The sequence below is a fragment of the Etheostoma spectabile genome, chromosome 16 (assembly GCF_008692095.1).
Source record: "Etheostoma spectabile isolate EspeVRDwgs_2016 chromosome 16, UIUC_Espe_1.0, whole genome shotgun sequence".
Taxonomy (NCBI): Eukaryota; Metazoa; Chordata; class Actinopteri; order Perciformes; family Percidae; genus Etheostoma; species Etheostoma spectabile.
In genome coordinates this window covers 24,518,534-24,535,398 of record NC_045748.1, presented here as the reverse complement: position 1 = coordinate 24,535,398, position 16,865 = coordinate 24,518,534, and the positions used below count along the sequence as shown (strand labels likewise).

General features: G+C 44.5%; 1 protein-coding gene across 1 annotated transcript in view; it reads right to left on the bottom strand.

The window, feature by feature from the left end:
* The window catches only part of dcc (DCC netrin 1 receptor), a gene marked incomplete in the record, with an annotated part of 396,097 nt that overhangs the window by 356,993 nt on the left and 22,239 nt on the right, over positions 1–16,865 (bottom strand).

The following is a 16,865-nucleotide window of genomic DNA, read 5'->3' as shown; positions in this document are numbered from 1 at the left end:
TGTGCCTCAGGGTATGTGGTTGCCTGCCAATTGGAGGTTGGCGTGGTTCATCTCAGGCCCTGTCAGTTCCCATTCGAAGTTTCCGTTGGGCAAGACATGAACCCAGAGTTGCCCCACGATGCATGCGCATTGGAGTGTGAAGTGGGTGTGGTGTCTATCAGTGATGCATCCAGGTCTGGCCCCTTGTACGGCACCTCGGCCACAGTGTATGAATTGTGTGTGAATGGTGAATGTATACCTGTATGCTGTAAAGCTCTTGAGTATCGTTAGACTAGAAAGACGCTATATAAATACATTTACATTTACCAAGTCAGTATCATGCGCCTCTGGGTGACCATGAATATTGTACAACAGCAGTGTCAATAGATCATTGTGGTAGATTTTCAGTTTGGCCCCAGAGTGTCAACGGACGACAGATAGACTTAGACTGGGTAAACCCTGCACGCTGTCTGGGACCGGCACGTTTAATTCCCTCTCTTCATTCAAAAGTTTTAGAGCCAATCACAAACCGCTTATACTACCTAGCGCGCTATGACAGGTTATACACGTAACGATGAGAAGCACCCAAGCATCTTCTCTGTATATCAACATAGCGGCCACAAACGCCATCAAAGTCACCCAGATGTTGTTCTGATTGGATGATTGGTATCTAATTGCGTCAGAGTAATTTTAACTATGCCGTTGGTCACAGAGCAGACTCCCAGAACCAACGGAGTCACTCTCAATCTATTAAGCTGCTTTGTCTGGTGATAGCCGACTAGGATGCGACTGACGTGCAATCATATTTAATGGCAATGCTGTGTCTTTAAAGGCCATAAAGAAACATGTTATCCTCAGGTGCTGCTACGACACACATTTGTTAATGTTACACATTATGTGTACTCCTGTTGATGGCACGCTCCTGATTTCATGGGCCCTCAGGTGTCCAGATGTCTCGCTCACCTTTAAAGAACCAGCAGCCTAATAAATTCTGTGTTATAAGTTTTTTTTCCTGCCCTGCAAAGTAGTTCCCAATCTCTCGCTGTTTATGTTGTTTTGTCCCGAGTGCGCAAGCCTTCGGTTCATCCTCTGTTCTGTTGTGGCTATGGTGTGAATGTGCATGTGTGTATGCAGGGGGTTGGTCCTTGTACAATGCTTGGGATAAGCACGGTGTTAGTATTAAGACTAAGCAGATTTATCTTTAAAGCTTGCGGTATCCAGAGAAGGATTGTTTTACTATTCAGAAGAAAAACATGTTCTGTCTGTACGCTGTGTCTCGTAATATTTTTAAATTCATATAGCAATCTATTGAATGGATCTTAGACATCATTTGCATACCAAAGTCATTTTAATAAGTATGATCTCCTTATATTATGTTGTTTTTCACCTCTATGTTCTCTACTCTTGTTTCATTTGTCTTGAATGAATCTCATGTCATCTACTTGGATTTGTTCGTCTTGTTAAAAAACTGTCTGTCTGTTTCTCACAATTGTCTGACTTGTCTTGTTTCCTAAACAGCGTCCTTCTGTTTATTCGGACTCATCTTTTTGCCTAATTTATTCATCTATCATCAAAGCTCATGTATGCAACATTTGTCTTACTTGATCCATTCTATCCGTTTCTCACATGTCTCCATTGTCCCATCTCATTCCCATTCCCTGTATATCTAATAGTAGTATCTCATTTTTATGGCGGTCTTATTTCTCTCTCTTTTCCATTGTGCTCTTTGATTCTGTTATCTTATCTCTTTTGTCTTGTTCTTTCTCATCCCTCACTGACTTGTCTAATCCATTTCATCTCTACTGTCTCATCTAATCTGTATGATCTCATTGTTATCATGGCATATTTGTCCATATTATCTTATTTAGCCTTTGCATTCTTGTCTTCTGTGGAATCATTTAAAGTAATAGGGCGTAGATTCTGTCTCCCACACGAGGAAGTAATGACAACACAACTGTCGGCACATGACACAAGCCTTCGTGATCACGCACCTCCCCACCCTCCTCACCGCAGTGCTGTAGCCAAGGAGGGACACGGAGATTAAAAAAACAGATGGCCTCTTCAGAAGAGGTCATTATCTTCACTCGAGTCGATATTCACGTGTTGACCACAATCTTCCATATGGTGAATCCAGGACAGTTTGTGGAGCTGAAGTCTTAATTACTTTGTAGCAACTCATTGGCTTGAATGTAACAGCGTTATTTAAAGCACCCATATCTGCTCATTTTCAGATTTATAATTGTTTTGAGGTTGTACAAGACTAGGTGTCCATGGTTTCATTTTCTAAAACACCACTATTTTGTTGTGTCTGCACATTGTGCAGATCCTGTTCCACCCTGGTGTTTAGGTCTCTGGTGGAGCTCAGAGTGAGACATCTTACTTCTATACTATCTTTGTTGGGTGTTGCACATGCTCAGTAGCTCTGTAAGATCCATCAGCTAGAACACTCTTTCTCCATATTGGTCACGCCCAAAGGCAGGATTAGCTGGGAGCTTTTCTAGACCAGGGACACTTGTGGAAACCTGCAACAACAGGGACAGGAAGATAGAAACGGACAGGAAGTAGTTCTTTGGAGATTATGGTCAACTAGGGGCTGTTGTAGCAGTGTTCTGACATTGAGTATGAGCTAGCATGCTACGGTTAGCCACCATCGTCTCAGCTAGTGACGTAGAAAGCCGTGCAGAGTTGAACGCTCACCGGAGACTGAAGACAAGAGGACACTCAGAAACCGGATCACACTCAAAACACATGGATGATTTTTTCCAAGTTTGTAGCATGTGGGAAACCAGAGACACAAATAACACACACATCCCAGAAAAATATGGGCACTTAAGATTGAATTGAATTGAATTGAATAATATACAACATTACTACGCTAAATTAAAACTACTTGTCCTCATCCACTTTACACTGTCTTATCTCGTGTTGTCTAGTCAGACCGTCTCATCTAGTGTAGTCCTTCGCGTACTGTCTCATTTTGTCTCATGTCATCTATTCTTTCCTCATTTATCCTTATCCTAACCTATATCCGAATGTGTTTGTTGTTCTTGTGTCACCTTTGTCCAGCCTGGTGTTGTCTTCCTGTTTATAAAGCATAGAACACAAACAGTGATAAGGCCCGTCTGTATCACATCTTCTTAGCCAACTTACTACTGCTAGTTTTACACTCATTTTTGGAATTCATGGTCAAAAACCTAATTACACCACATTTTTTTAGTTAAACCCCCCCAGAAATATGAAATTTAGATTCATAGGCTGTGATATCATCATGATAATCATAATGTTTCGTGAATGGAGCCGTCCATATTTTCGATAATGGTTAAAAGAAACCATGTTGGTTTTTTAAGATTTTTTGGGCCTTTATTAAGGACAGCGAAGGCATGAAAGGGGAAGAGAGATGGGGGGTGGATGACATGCAGCAAAGGGCTGCAGGACGGAGTCAAACCCACGGCCCTGTGTTGAGGACGAACCCTACACATCGGTGCGCACTCTACCATGTGAGCCTACCCAGGCGCCCTAAACCCAATGTTTTCATATTGAACCTCGAAATGGGTCAACAAAAAATCCTATTTGGCACGGCTGCACGTTAATGGAAATTTGCGGATATCCTTTTTCATCGCGTGTAAACAGCCTATGTTGTGAGATGAAGTATAATAGGCAGATATGAGGAGAATCGCTAGGTATTTTTCTGTAGAGAAATATCTCAGCTCTTTTGCCTAAGTAAGGGGATTTTTTCAAGATTCGGTCTCTCAAGAAAGATCATCTGACATCGGCCAGCCACAACAGAGATCTTGTCTTTTCGGAATAAGGGCAAAAACTGAATTCAATCTGCATGTAAATGTAGATCATTGTGATCAGCTGAGCGATGACGGTTAGCAGCTCTGTCGGATGGACTGTCTAAAATGAAGCAAAGAGAGAGCTGTCAGGAACAGAAGCTTTTGTCTGAAAGTGGGCATGTTCTGGTCATTTTCAGGTTAGGATGTACTTTGAAGTTTTAACCAGATAGGTTTAGGTGTTTTATTTTCAAAAAACACCACCCTGTGTGTCGCGCTCTCTGTTATCTACAGAGTGCGGCTAATTTCTGTTCCTCTTTGTGGGAGATGCATAATGCTCACGTACCTAGGTAAGGACTACTAGCCAATCAGAAGCAGAGGATGAGGGCCTGACAGTACCTAGGTAGGCACTACTAGCCAGTCAGAAGCAGAGTATGAGGCCCTGACAGTACTAGGTAAGGACTACTAGCCAGTAGGAGCAGAGTATGAAGCCCGACAGACCTAGGTAAGGACTACTAGCCAGTCACGTAGCAAAGTATGAGGGCCCTGAACAGAACCTAGAGGGAGGCTACTAGCCAGTCAAAAGCAGAGTAAGGGTCCTGACAGTACCTAGGTAAAGGATACTAGCCGTCAGAAGCAGAGTATGAGGGCCCTGACAGTACCTAGGTAAGGGATACTAGCAGTCAGAAGCAGGTATGAGGTCCTGACAGTACCTAGGTAGGACTACTAGCAACGTCAGGAGCAGATATGAGGGCCCGACAGTACCTAGTAGGACTCAGCCAGTCAGAAGCAGAGTATGAGGGCCCTGACAGTACCTAGGTAAGGACTACTAGCCAGTCAGAAGCAGAGTATGAGGGCCTGACAGTACCTAGGTAAGGACTACTAGCCAGTCAAGCAGAATATGAGCCTGACGTACCTAGGTAAGGACTACTAGCAGTCAGAGCAGAGTTGAGGCCTGACAGTACCTAGTAAGGACTCTAGCCAGTCAGAAGCAGATATGAGGGCCCTGACAGTACTTAGGTAAGGACTACTAGCCAGTCAGAAGCAGAGTATGAGGTTTTTGGGCTTTTTCACTTTGTAAACCTATAACAAAAATAGAAGGGGAAAAAGCCAAAAAGCATAACATCAGCACTATAAAACAAATATTCATAAAGAACAGCGTCTTAAAATTGTAATCCAAATGTTTCATTTTGGATAAGATGAAATATTGGTAAAATGTGTGTTTTTTCAAGATGAACCCATACCAGGACAGACTCTTGTCATCTCACACACATGTTTTAATACAACCAATTTATTTAGATCTTGAAGAATAAAAATAATTCTTCATGGCGGGATATGCATACATTTCTTCCTGATCCAGAAAACCAATCCATAATGGACCTCATGAACAATGTCTAGGATCTGTTAAAATCCCAAGCTCAGGGGACAGACGGTAGACAGAACACGGAGGGATGATGGGTAACAGATGACCAACATGCATGTCGGGTCCTGTGTATGTGAAAGCAGAGAGAAGATGTAGTCATAAAAAAGCAGGGTATGATAGTTATCTTTCTTTGATTTAGTCTAGAACCCTCTCCAAGGTTTTCAGCCACGGCAACAACGAAATCCCAAACGCTGCAAAAAAACAAAAAACAAAAAGAAAAACACTGAATCAAGGGGAGCTAAGATTTAATCAAGAATCACATTAAAGTTAAAAGCTACAAAGCAGTAAAACCTTTTCATTCATACAGAGCTGATAATAAAGTTCAGAAGACGATCATAGAGACACGGCAGGCTGTACCACCAAGGAGATGTTAATTTAACACTCAAAACCACCCACCTCGTGTTATTAATTGTGTATGAAGGAGAAAAAGCCTGCATATTATTAATTGAATCAAAGTCATGATTTGTTCCTCTGGGTTTCCAAGCCATCGGATCCCATAGGTCCAGTAAAACCAGCCACAGCTAGGCCGTGTGGACATTGTAGGGATTGATTGAACACCACACTAGCTTTGGAATATTGGCGCCATGTGAGCACAATTGAAGAGTTTGATAATTAGATGACACAAGCTCCAAAACAACACCGGGCCGTCATTAGATAACTAATGCAGGCTCACACCGACAGCCTTTAGATCAGTTGAATTGAACTAGAACTAAAGTCCCTGTGTCAGGTAGCTTAGCAGTCTGAGCATAAGTCTCCTGTAGGTCAAGGTAGCCTTAGCAGTGCTCCCCCCCCGGAGCTAGTCTCTGTTGTCAGGTAGTAGCATATTGAGCAATGTCTCTGGTGTCAGGTAGCTTAACAGTCTGAGCTCATGCTCCTGTAATCAGGTAGCTTAGCATCTGAGCTAATGTCTCCTGTAGTCAGGTAGTTAGCAGTCTGAGCTAATGTCTCCTGTGTCAGGTAGCTTAACAGTCTGAGCCATGTCTCCTGTAGTCAGGTAGCTTAGCAGTCGAGCTCATGTCTCCTGTAGTCAGGTAGCTTAGCAGTCCGAGCTACTAAGTCTCCTGAGTCAGGTAGCTTAGCATATCGAGCAACGTCCCTAGTCAGGTAGCTTAACAGTCTGAGTCATGTACTGTAATCAAGTAGCTTAACAGTCTGAGCTCATGTCTCCTAGTCAGGTAGCTTACATCCAAGAATGTCTCTTGTAGTTAACATTAATATGAGCCCCCAGCATGCCAGGCCCACCAGTGGCTATAAATGGTGATAGGTCTAAACCGAGCCCGGGTATCCTGCTCTGCCTTTGAGAAAATGAAAGCTCGATGGGACGATTTGGAATCTGCTCCTTATGAGGTATAAGGGTACTGTTACCCCCCGTCGCTGCTTTGCCCACCCAGAGAATTTGCCCCCCCCCCCCCCCCCCATGAGAGAGAGAGACATCATGGCTTTCAATAAGCAAAGTGGCAGTTGTCAAGGCCACACCCCAGCCTACACTCTCCACTTCAGACACAGTATTGTGCAAGGACCACTAGGTCTATATAAAAAGAGACTCAGTCAGATTAGGGACCATAAGGTCTATAAAGAGACTTCAGATACAGTATTAGGGGACCACTAAGGTCTATATAAAAGAGACTTCAGATACAGTATTAGGGACCACTAAGGTCTATATAAAAGACTTCAGACAGTATTGGGACCAAGGCCTATTAAAAGAGACTTGATACAGTATTAGGGACCACTAAGGTCTATATAAAAGAGACTTCAGATACCGTATTAGGGGACCACTAAGGCCTATATAAAAGAGACTTAGATACAGTATAGGGACACTAAGGTCTATAAAAGAGACTTCAGATCCAGTATTAGGGACCACTAAGGTCTATATAAAAGAGACTTAGATACAGTATAGGGGAACACTAAGGTTAATAAGAGACTCAGATACAGTATTAGGGGGCAAACAAGGTCTTATAAAAGAGACTTCAGATACAGTATTGGGACCACTAAGATCTATATAAAGAGACTCAGATACATATTAGGGACACTAAGGTCTATATAAAAGAGATTCAGATACAGTATAGGGCAACTAAGGTTCTTATAAAAGAGCTTCAGATACAGTATTAGGGACAACTCGGTTATCTATAAAAGAGACTCAGATACAGTTAGGGACACAAAGGTCTATATAAAAGAGACTCAGTACAGTATTAGGGGGCACTAAGGTCTTTATAAAAGAGACTTCAGATACAGTATGAGGGACCCTAAGGTCTATATAAAAAAGACTAAAGAGCACCATGTCACTGGGACCTTCAAGATCGTTGACTTGACTTGGGTCTGCCTGTCATGACCTGGTTCATGGTCTTGACTTGGGTGTCAGGGTTGTGCAGGTCAGGGAGTAGATTAACCTGTTCTCTCAAGAGAACAACACTGGAGAAACACAGGAGTGAACACAGTGATACAATTAACAACGAACAGTCAGGTCAAACACACGAGGAGCTAACACAAAACGGGCAACTGGAGTGGGCAGGGACCTGGAATAAACGAGGCAAACGATGATTGGTAACAGGACACGGCCACACAAAGAACAGGCCGATGAGGCTAGGTAGACACCAAAACAGTGTACAGGGAAGACGTGCCGTGGCTACCTGCAATCATAAGGAGACCGTGGAACGGGTTCTTCTTGTTATCCCTCAGTACCATTTGGAAGACTGTTGTTAAAGGGTGGACCTGAATGTGAAGATTTCAGCACATGGACATGTAATAACTCTGGGACGATGGTGTTCCAAATGAATTCACTTATCTGCAACAAACTGGATTAACAACGAGGATGTAAGGGAGTAGAAAGGAAAAAGGATCAGTTGGTGGAGCAATGATCCGACTGGTTGCAGGTCGCCATGAGAAGAAGAAAGAAGAGAGGAAGAAGAAGAAGAAGACGACAGGGCAACAGTTAAGTAAGGAATGCACCGCACGAAACTCCAAATGCAACCAATGAAACGCAAAACAGAAAAGCTCAAAACACAAACTCTTTGTAGAGACTACATAACAGTTAAAGAGTAGATATAAGGAGATTATTGTCACAAGGTCACCACCAGTCTTAACTTTAATTGAATGAAAACAAAAATGTGTGAAGGCTCGGCCACAGAGCACACCGGGACATTGGGACTTGATTTGGACTGTTTTGGTGTTGGCTGGGACCTCCTGCCTGGACTTTGGTCGTTGGTTTGACTTGAGACTTGATTTTTTTTTTTTTTTCAACCTCATTGGGATGATGTAGACTTGGCCACTTTGAAACACCTTCATCACTGTGGTGTGTGTGTGTGTGTGTGTGTGTTTTCTGTAACAGATTATTGCTCGGTAGATTGAAGTGTTTGGGGTGTGTTTTGTGTGTGTGTGGGGGGAGGTTGTGGTTGTTTTGGGTAGGATTGTGTGTGTGTGTGTGGGGGGGGGTGTTTGTGGGAGGGATGTGTTTGTAGTGTGGAGGGATTGTGTGTTGTGTGGAGGGGGGGGTTGTGTGTGTGTTTTGGTGTGTGTGTTGTGTGTTGTGTGGGTGTATTGTTTTTTTTTTTTGTGTGGGTTCACAGCCACGGGAACGGGATTAATAATGGGCGAATGACTGAATATGGCGTCGTAGCGCATTTGTTTTTCTTCTGCTGTGAAACAAGAGCAATTTACAAATCTGAGATGATAACTCAAACAGAAACACACGGAGGTTTCCTCTGTATTACAGAGGCCGAGTTCATATCAGTCAGCGGTCAACCTGAAGCAAGCCGAGTGAAATGAAAAAAGCACAAACATGGCATAGAATACATGTCTTTATCACAAGACCAAAACCCTGATCTCCTTACAGGACCGACTCTTTAGTTCTCTGTTGCTATGGTCATTTATATTCAGTGTCCACTGCCATATTGAGTATTGAGCATATGAGTCATTTTCTAAAACGGAGGTTCAGTGTATTCAGTGTACATGAGTTTTGATGGAGGACGCAGGTGCGACTGTCACTCTTCTGTGGTTCTATATCTGAACATCATGAGAAACTTGAAGTATCCAGTGAAAACCAGGATGTAGGACAGAAGGCCTCCAGTTCCCTTAGTTGTAGGTAGTTTATGTTAGATGGGACTTGAGTTTTAAGCAGAGCTCCCTTGGGCCATTTTAATGCTACCAAGCCATCACCTGCCGTCAGCATCCATTGATCCCATTCATTTTGACGTCACTTGACAGCGAATACCTTTACATCTAAAGAGTTTAAAGACTCTCATGTTGTTATTTCTAAAGAAACACGACAATGTATAAAAGGCTCCGTTACCTTATGGCTCCGTAGCAGACGCTTTTATAAAAATAGGCTACCGATTGTGTCATAAACCACGCAACTTACGTCGCACAGTAGAGGAATACCGTGTAGTACAGGTAAGCTCGCAGACAGTTGGACTGTTCATCAGCGTTTAGGTGTAATTACTAACATAACCAGCATGTTGTTAGCAGTGATTAGCTTGTGTTCATGTTACCTCCTGACATAACCACCTCTCTGTCTCTGCTGATTGGGAATGATGAATTTTCTCTGCACACAGCTACCAGAAGACTTACAACTTTCAGACAGGTGCTCCCGTCACATTAAGGTCTTCTAGCTCATTTGAGGGGCTGCGCAGTAACGGCAGCATCACCGGGAAAGAGCTTAATGGACTTTGCTGGTCTCCGTCCAGAACAACGGGTCTGTTGGTCCAATTCTTTAATGTCTATGGAATCGACAGTGTGTATGTTGTACAGATGTGAAGACCTTTCTTGTTCAGACTTTGTGCAGAGTGAGAGCATGTTGTGAGAGGGAAACCGACCAGAGGATGCAGGTGAAGAACAAAATGTAGAACCTAAGGGGCTTTTCGCGCTTGTAGTTTTCGTTCTGGTCCAAATCGCTTGATGAAGTTGTAAAGTTGGGCCGTTTTTCCCCTGGAAAAATCAAGCTTACCAAACTCGGCACAAGAACATTGTCTCTCTTATTGCTCAGATGTGTCTGGGGCGGGAGCAGAAGAAGGTCCGTGTTCTGACGGGTGCATTTCAATCAGGAGAGACATGTTTGCAGATATGCAAATGGGTTATTATACAATCAGTGAAATGTACCAAAGTCTTTGGCGATTAGAATCCATCGCTATATGAAATTTTGTAATCTATACATTGGGGTAGAGAACCATCAGACCTCCAGATGGAATCCAGACGGGGGAAGGGGGGGTTTGCCTGAAACAAAGCTGAATAGCAAAGGTGGAGACTGCTTTTTAAAGCAGTTTGTGACTCGTCATGGCCATTGCTTTGTGTCGATTGTGATTGGATAAGCAGGAAGGTGAGCGCTGATTCGATTTAGGAAGAGAGCGGTGATTAAATGGGTCTTCCTGAAAGCTTTTACGCTGTGCTACATTTCAATACAGGAGAGACTAGTTGCATATACTGTATGCGACAGTATACACAGCAAAAAGGTACATTTATTAGGACAACAGCTGAATTGGTGCAAGAATTAATGAGTAACCTCATGTTGTCCTCAGGTCAAATTGCCCCGTTGTCCTATATCAATGTTCTTTTAATCCCAAAATAACATGATTGATTCCACACAAGCTCTTTGCCAGTACAAATTCTACTTCATTAATTTTTAATTCAATTTTATAGCATTTGAAAAAACAAATGGAAGTTTTTTGAAATAGATTGAGTAAAAGTTGACATTCCAGTCTGTGTATTCATCAACATCCATTCCTTTAATTTTAGTCTCAATAATTCTAATTTCTGCTTTTCTAACTCAGACATTAGGTCTAATTTCCTATAAGTGAGGTTCATTGAACATAAATTCCAAAAGTATCTGTAAAACTAAAGTTAATAAGGTAGTGTTAAACGTCCCAAAAAGTGAAACATCGAGGGGGGGGGGGGAAACGTCAAGTGTGGGGGAAAAAGGGGAAAAAAACGTGAGGAAAAAGTTGCAAACGTCAACAAAAAGTGTCAACAAAAGTGTTTGGTTTTCAATTTCGGCGGGAAGACGACACGACAAGGGTTAAAAGTTAGGCGTCTCTGAAAGAACGCACGCTGAGCTACATATGTCAACCATCTCCAGTCAAACCAGCCACTAAGTGGACATTATCACAGAGACGGCGTCCGTCCAACTTAAAAATGCATCGATCTATCAATTTGCTTGAATTCAAACTGGGAAAAAAACCTAAGCAATGATGGTCCTGAAAGCCTCAGTGTGTATTGATGAAGTCCATGGATGTCTTTTTTTTTTTTTTTTTTTTTTTTTAGTCTGCGCATTATTCAAGCGGTTGAAGAAGAAGACAAAAAAGACATGTCTGTGAGTAATTCACAGAAAGATAATTAGTTTTGACGGTGAACATTAGCGTTTCATTTATGTCTTGTGCTCTCTGCTGTCTATATTTAACATCAGCAGCTCGGCTCCGACACGCATGCATTATTCATGTCGGGAACCTGCACTACCTGCCGGAGGAGCACTCCATCTCCCTCACCTTTAAATCCTCCTCATTAATACCGCCGCAGGCTTTTACGTTAATTGGTTCTTACTTATTGTAGTCCTGTTTTCTTTCTGTGTTTTCTGCGCTGCTGCAGATGGATTCGGGGCTGATTTTTAAAAGAAAAATTGGAAAACAAATTAGAGGGTTTTTATGCAGCGGCGTGCTGTTTACAGGGCTTCAGGATGAAGACTGTGTGTACTGAAGAGCATGACACACACACACACACACACTGAACATCTGCAGGACTTTCATGGATGTCTAACACAAAGACTTTTTGTGGATAAATCGCAAGATATATCTAAAAAATTATGTGGGGTGTGATGAACAAGAAGTGTTATGCTTACTTCCTGTTCCTGTTTGTTAGATATCTCAGTGTGGATGGGGATCTTTCTGAAAATGGCCGGATGTGTGAGTCCATTAGCTTAGCTTAGCTTAGCAAGGGGCTAGTGTTGGTGGGTGGCGAGGGAGTTGCGTTTGGCTCCCCAGTTCAGGTCACCCCCTTGACCCTGCCAAGGTGCTCTTGAGCAAGGCACCCAACCGCTGGCGCCTGTCCATCAACAGTTTGTGTGTGTGTGTGTGTGTGTGTGTGTGTGTGTGTGTGTGTGTGTGTAATTTCCCTTGCGGGGATTAACAAAGTACTGTACATATTATTGTTTTGGCTTTTCATCACCAGATTAAGTCAGGAAAGTGGGAGAAGGTGGGGGTGGGGGTGTGTGTGTGTGTGGTGTTGGGGGGGGGGGGGGGGTGACATGCGGCTGTATCCAGGGGCGGTGGGGCCACAGAGGTGCAGGTGTGCCGCAGGGTCCCCGTCCAGGCCGTTGCGGCTGCTTGTTGGGTAGAACACACGCCGTTGTATCACTCTGGACTCGGCTCTGCTGTTACCAAAACGGACGGCCACGCCGCCGGAGGATGGGGGGGGTGACCAACGAGAGTCCGTCGTGTTTGGCCGCCATCCAGAAACCTCCAGGGCGGCGCGAGACCTGATGACTTCCTGTGCAGCGCCGCAGGTCTGTAGCTCGATGAGATGAGTCGCCTCGACTGCAGCAGTTTTTCTGCTCATAAATATTCATACGCCGAGGCATGGCGTCATGCGAGGGGAGCAAGGACTCCAGAAACCAGCGGGCCCTGATTGTTCGCCCAACTACCCCCCCACCCCCACACCCAGCACCTCACGTCCTCCCTCCACCAGCAGCAGCACGCCACCCGCCATCGCTGCACAGCCAGCTGGATTTATAGCCACTTATAAAGATTAGTGATGCGTCTTGCATTCAGCTCACACTCGCGCACACACTCACACACACACGGAAAATGCAGTCTTTCACCCAGAACTGCTGTCACATGAAAACCTTGCATGTCCATGCTAAGTCTCTATGATTTATTTTCTGAAGATGGAGAATTTTATCACTCAAGTTTTTTTTTTTTTTTTTGAACCTGGTTCTAATGGAGAACACATGTCGTAGTGACACTTGAGAAATTGTGTGGTGTGTGTGTGTGTGTGTGGGTGTGTGTGGTGTGTGTGTGTGTGTGTGTGTGTGTGGGTGTGTGTGTGTGTGTTGTGTGTGTGGTGTGGTGTGGTGTGTGTGTGTGTGTGGACTCTGCAGCTAGTTAATGGCAAGACCCAATGTTTCCAGTCAAAAATCGCCAGTTTTAAATCAGTTTTAATGAATGAGATTGCGGCTGCATTTCACTAAAACTACAGCTTGATTCCCAGAGTACAAGCACAGGCAGACTCTGGGTGTGTGTGTGGTGTGTGTGTGTGTGTGTGTGTGTGTGTGTGTTGTGTGTGTGTGTGTGGGTGTGTGTGTGTGTGTGTGTGTGTGTGTGTGTGTGGTGTGTGTGTGTGTGTGTGTGTGTGTGTGTGTGTGACTGGTGCTGTTGAACAATCATCAATATACCGCTATGGCGCACTGCAAACCCCTACACACCTTGGGCCACAAGTGTACTTAATGGAACCATAGCCGGATCCTTCCAACCCCCCCCCCCCCCCCTTCCCAAATCAGATGATACACGGTCATACCATAGTCATGTGAGTTACATCTTCGCTACGTCAAAATTATTCGGCAAAGCCGTTTCCATTGCCCATTTTGTACGTCTCTTTTTTCAAATGTTTCCTCCCACCAGGAGCGGGGCTAGAAGGGGGGGGGGGGCACACACAGGTGGCACCGGCCCCCCCTTCTAGCCCCGTCCTGGTGGAGGGAAACTTTGAAAAAGAGAACGTACCAAAATGGGCAATGGAAACGGCTTTGCCGAATAAGTTGTTGACGTAGCGAGATGGAACTCAAATGACTAGGTATGACCGGATCCATCTGATTTGGGAAAGGGGGGGGGGGGGGGGGGGTTGGAGATCCGGCTTGGTTTTCCATAAGTACACTGTGGCCCAAGGTGTGTGAGGGGAGTTGCAGTGCGCCATAGCAGGTATATGATGAATTGGTTCACAGGCACCAGTCCACACACACACACACACACACCACACACACACACACCACAACACACACACACACACACACACCACACAACACACCACCACACACACACACACACAACACACACACACACACACACACACACCCCACACCCAAGAGTCTGCCTGTGCTTGTACTCTGTGAATCAAGCTGTAGATTTAGTGAAATGCAGCCGCAATCTCATTCATTAAAACTGATTTATAAACTGTGCCGATATTTTGACTGGAACAACTTGTGGTCTTGCCATAATAAGCTGCAGAGTCCACACACACACAACACACACACACACACACACACACACACACACACACACACACACACACACCACACACACACACACACACACCCACACACACCCACACCAACACACACACACAATTTCTAGTCACTACGACATGGTTCTCCATTAACCAGGTTCAAAAAAAAAAAAAAAACTTGGTGATAAAATTCCTCCATCTCAGAAATAAATCATAGAGACTAGCATGGACATGCAAGGTTTTCATGTGACAGCAGGTACTGGTGAAAGATGCATTTCGTGTTGTGTGTGAGTGTTCTGTTCGCGAGTGTGAGCTGAATGCAAGACGCATCACTAATCTTTATAAGGGCTATAAATCCAGCTGGCTGTGCAGCGATGGCGGGTGTGTGCGTGCTGTGCTGGGTGGAGGGGAGGACGTGAGGTGCTGGGTTGGGGGGTGGGGGGTAGTTGGGCGAACAATCAGGGCCGCTGGTTTCTGGAGTCCTTGCTCCCCTCGCATGACGCCATGCCTCGGCGTAATGATATTTAGTGAGCAGAAAAACTGCTGCGTCAGTCGAGCACTCATCTCATCGAGCTACAGACCTGCGGCGTCTGCACAGGAAGTATCAGGTCTCGCCGCCGCCTGGAGGTTTCGGGATGGCGGCCAAACACGACGGACTTCGTTGGTCACCCCCCCCCATCCTCGGCGGCGGTGGCCGTCCGGTTTGGTAACAGCAGAGCCGGAGTCCGAGGGATAACAACGGCGTGGTTTACCCCAAACAAGCAGCCGCAACGGCCTTGGATGTGACCTGCGGCACACCTGCACCTCTGTGGCCCCACCGCCCGGATTACAAGCCGCCATCCCCCCCCACCCCCCCCACACACACACACACACACACACCCCCACCCCCACCTTATCCCACTTCCGGACTAATTGGTGATGAAAAGCCAAAACAATAATATGTACAGTACTTTGTTATCCCGCAAGGGAAATTACAACACACACACACAACCCACACACACACACACACACACACACAAACGTTGATGGACAGGCGCCAGCGGTTGGGTGCCTTGTCAAGAGCACCTTGGCAGGGGTCAAGGGGGTGACCTGAACTGGGGGGAAGACCAAACGCAACTCCCTCGCCCCCCACCAACACTAGCCCCTTGCTAAGCTAAGTAAGCTAATGGCCTACACATCAGGCCATTTTCAGAAAGATCCCCATCCACAAGAGATATCTAACAAACAGGAACAGGAAGTAGCATAAACTTCGTTCATCACACCCCACATAATTTTTTAGAATTATCTTGCGATTTATCCACAAAAAGTCTTGTGTTGACATCCATGAAAGCCTGCAAGCAGATGTTCTCGTGTGTTGTGTGTGTGTGTCATGCTCTTCACGTACACACCAGTCTTCATCCTGAAGCCCTGTAAAAAGGCACGCCGCTGCATAAAAACCCTCTAATTTGTGTTTTCCAATTGTTCTTTTAAAAATCCAGCCCCGATCACTCTGCAGCAGCGCGAAAGAAAAACAAGAAAGAAAAACAGGACTACAATAAGTAAGAACCAATTAACGTAAAAAGCCTGCGGCAGGTATTAATGAGGAGTGATAAAGGTGAGGAGAATGGAGTGGCTCCTCCGGCAGGTATTGCGGTTCACCGACATGGAATAATGCCCATGCGTGTCGGAGCCGAGCTGCTGATGTTAAATAAGACAGCAGAGAGCACAAGACATAATGAACACGCTAATGTTCACCGTCACAAAACTAAATTTCTTTCTGGTGATTCCTCACAGGACATGTCTTTTTTGTCTTTTCTTCAACCGCTTGAATAATGCGCAGACAAAAAAAAAAAAAAAAAAAAAAAAAAGACTCCATGGACTATCAATAACACACTGAGGCTTTCAGACCCATGCATGCTTAGGTTTTTTTCTCCAGTTTGATTCAAGCCATGATAGATCGTGCAGTTTTAATTGGGACGGAAGAGTATCTGTGGATAAGGTTCCACTTAGTGGCGGTTTGACTGAGATGGTTGACATATGTAGCTCAGCGGCGTTCTTTCAGAGACGCCTCCACCTTTTTTAACCCTTCTCGTGGCGTTTCCCGCCGAAATTTGAACCAACACTTTGTTGACACCTTTTTGGTGCGTTTGCAAACTTTTCCTCAAGTTTTTTTCCCCTTTTACCCCACACTTGGACGTTCCCCCCCCCCTCGATGTTTCACTTTTTGGACGTTTAACACTACTTATAACTTAGTTTACAGATCTTTTGGAATTTATGTTCAATGAACCTCACTTATAGAAATTAGACCTAATGTCTGAGTAGAAAAGCAGAAATTAGGAAGTATTGGACTAAAATTAAAGGAATGGATGTGAGGATAATCACAGACTGGAATATGCAACTTTTACTCATACTATTTCAAAAACACTTCCATTGGTTTTTCAAAGCTATAAAATGAATTGAAAATTAATGAAAGGAGAGAGTTGTACTTGGCAAAGAAGCGTTGTGGGGAAATCAAT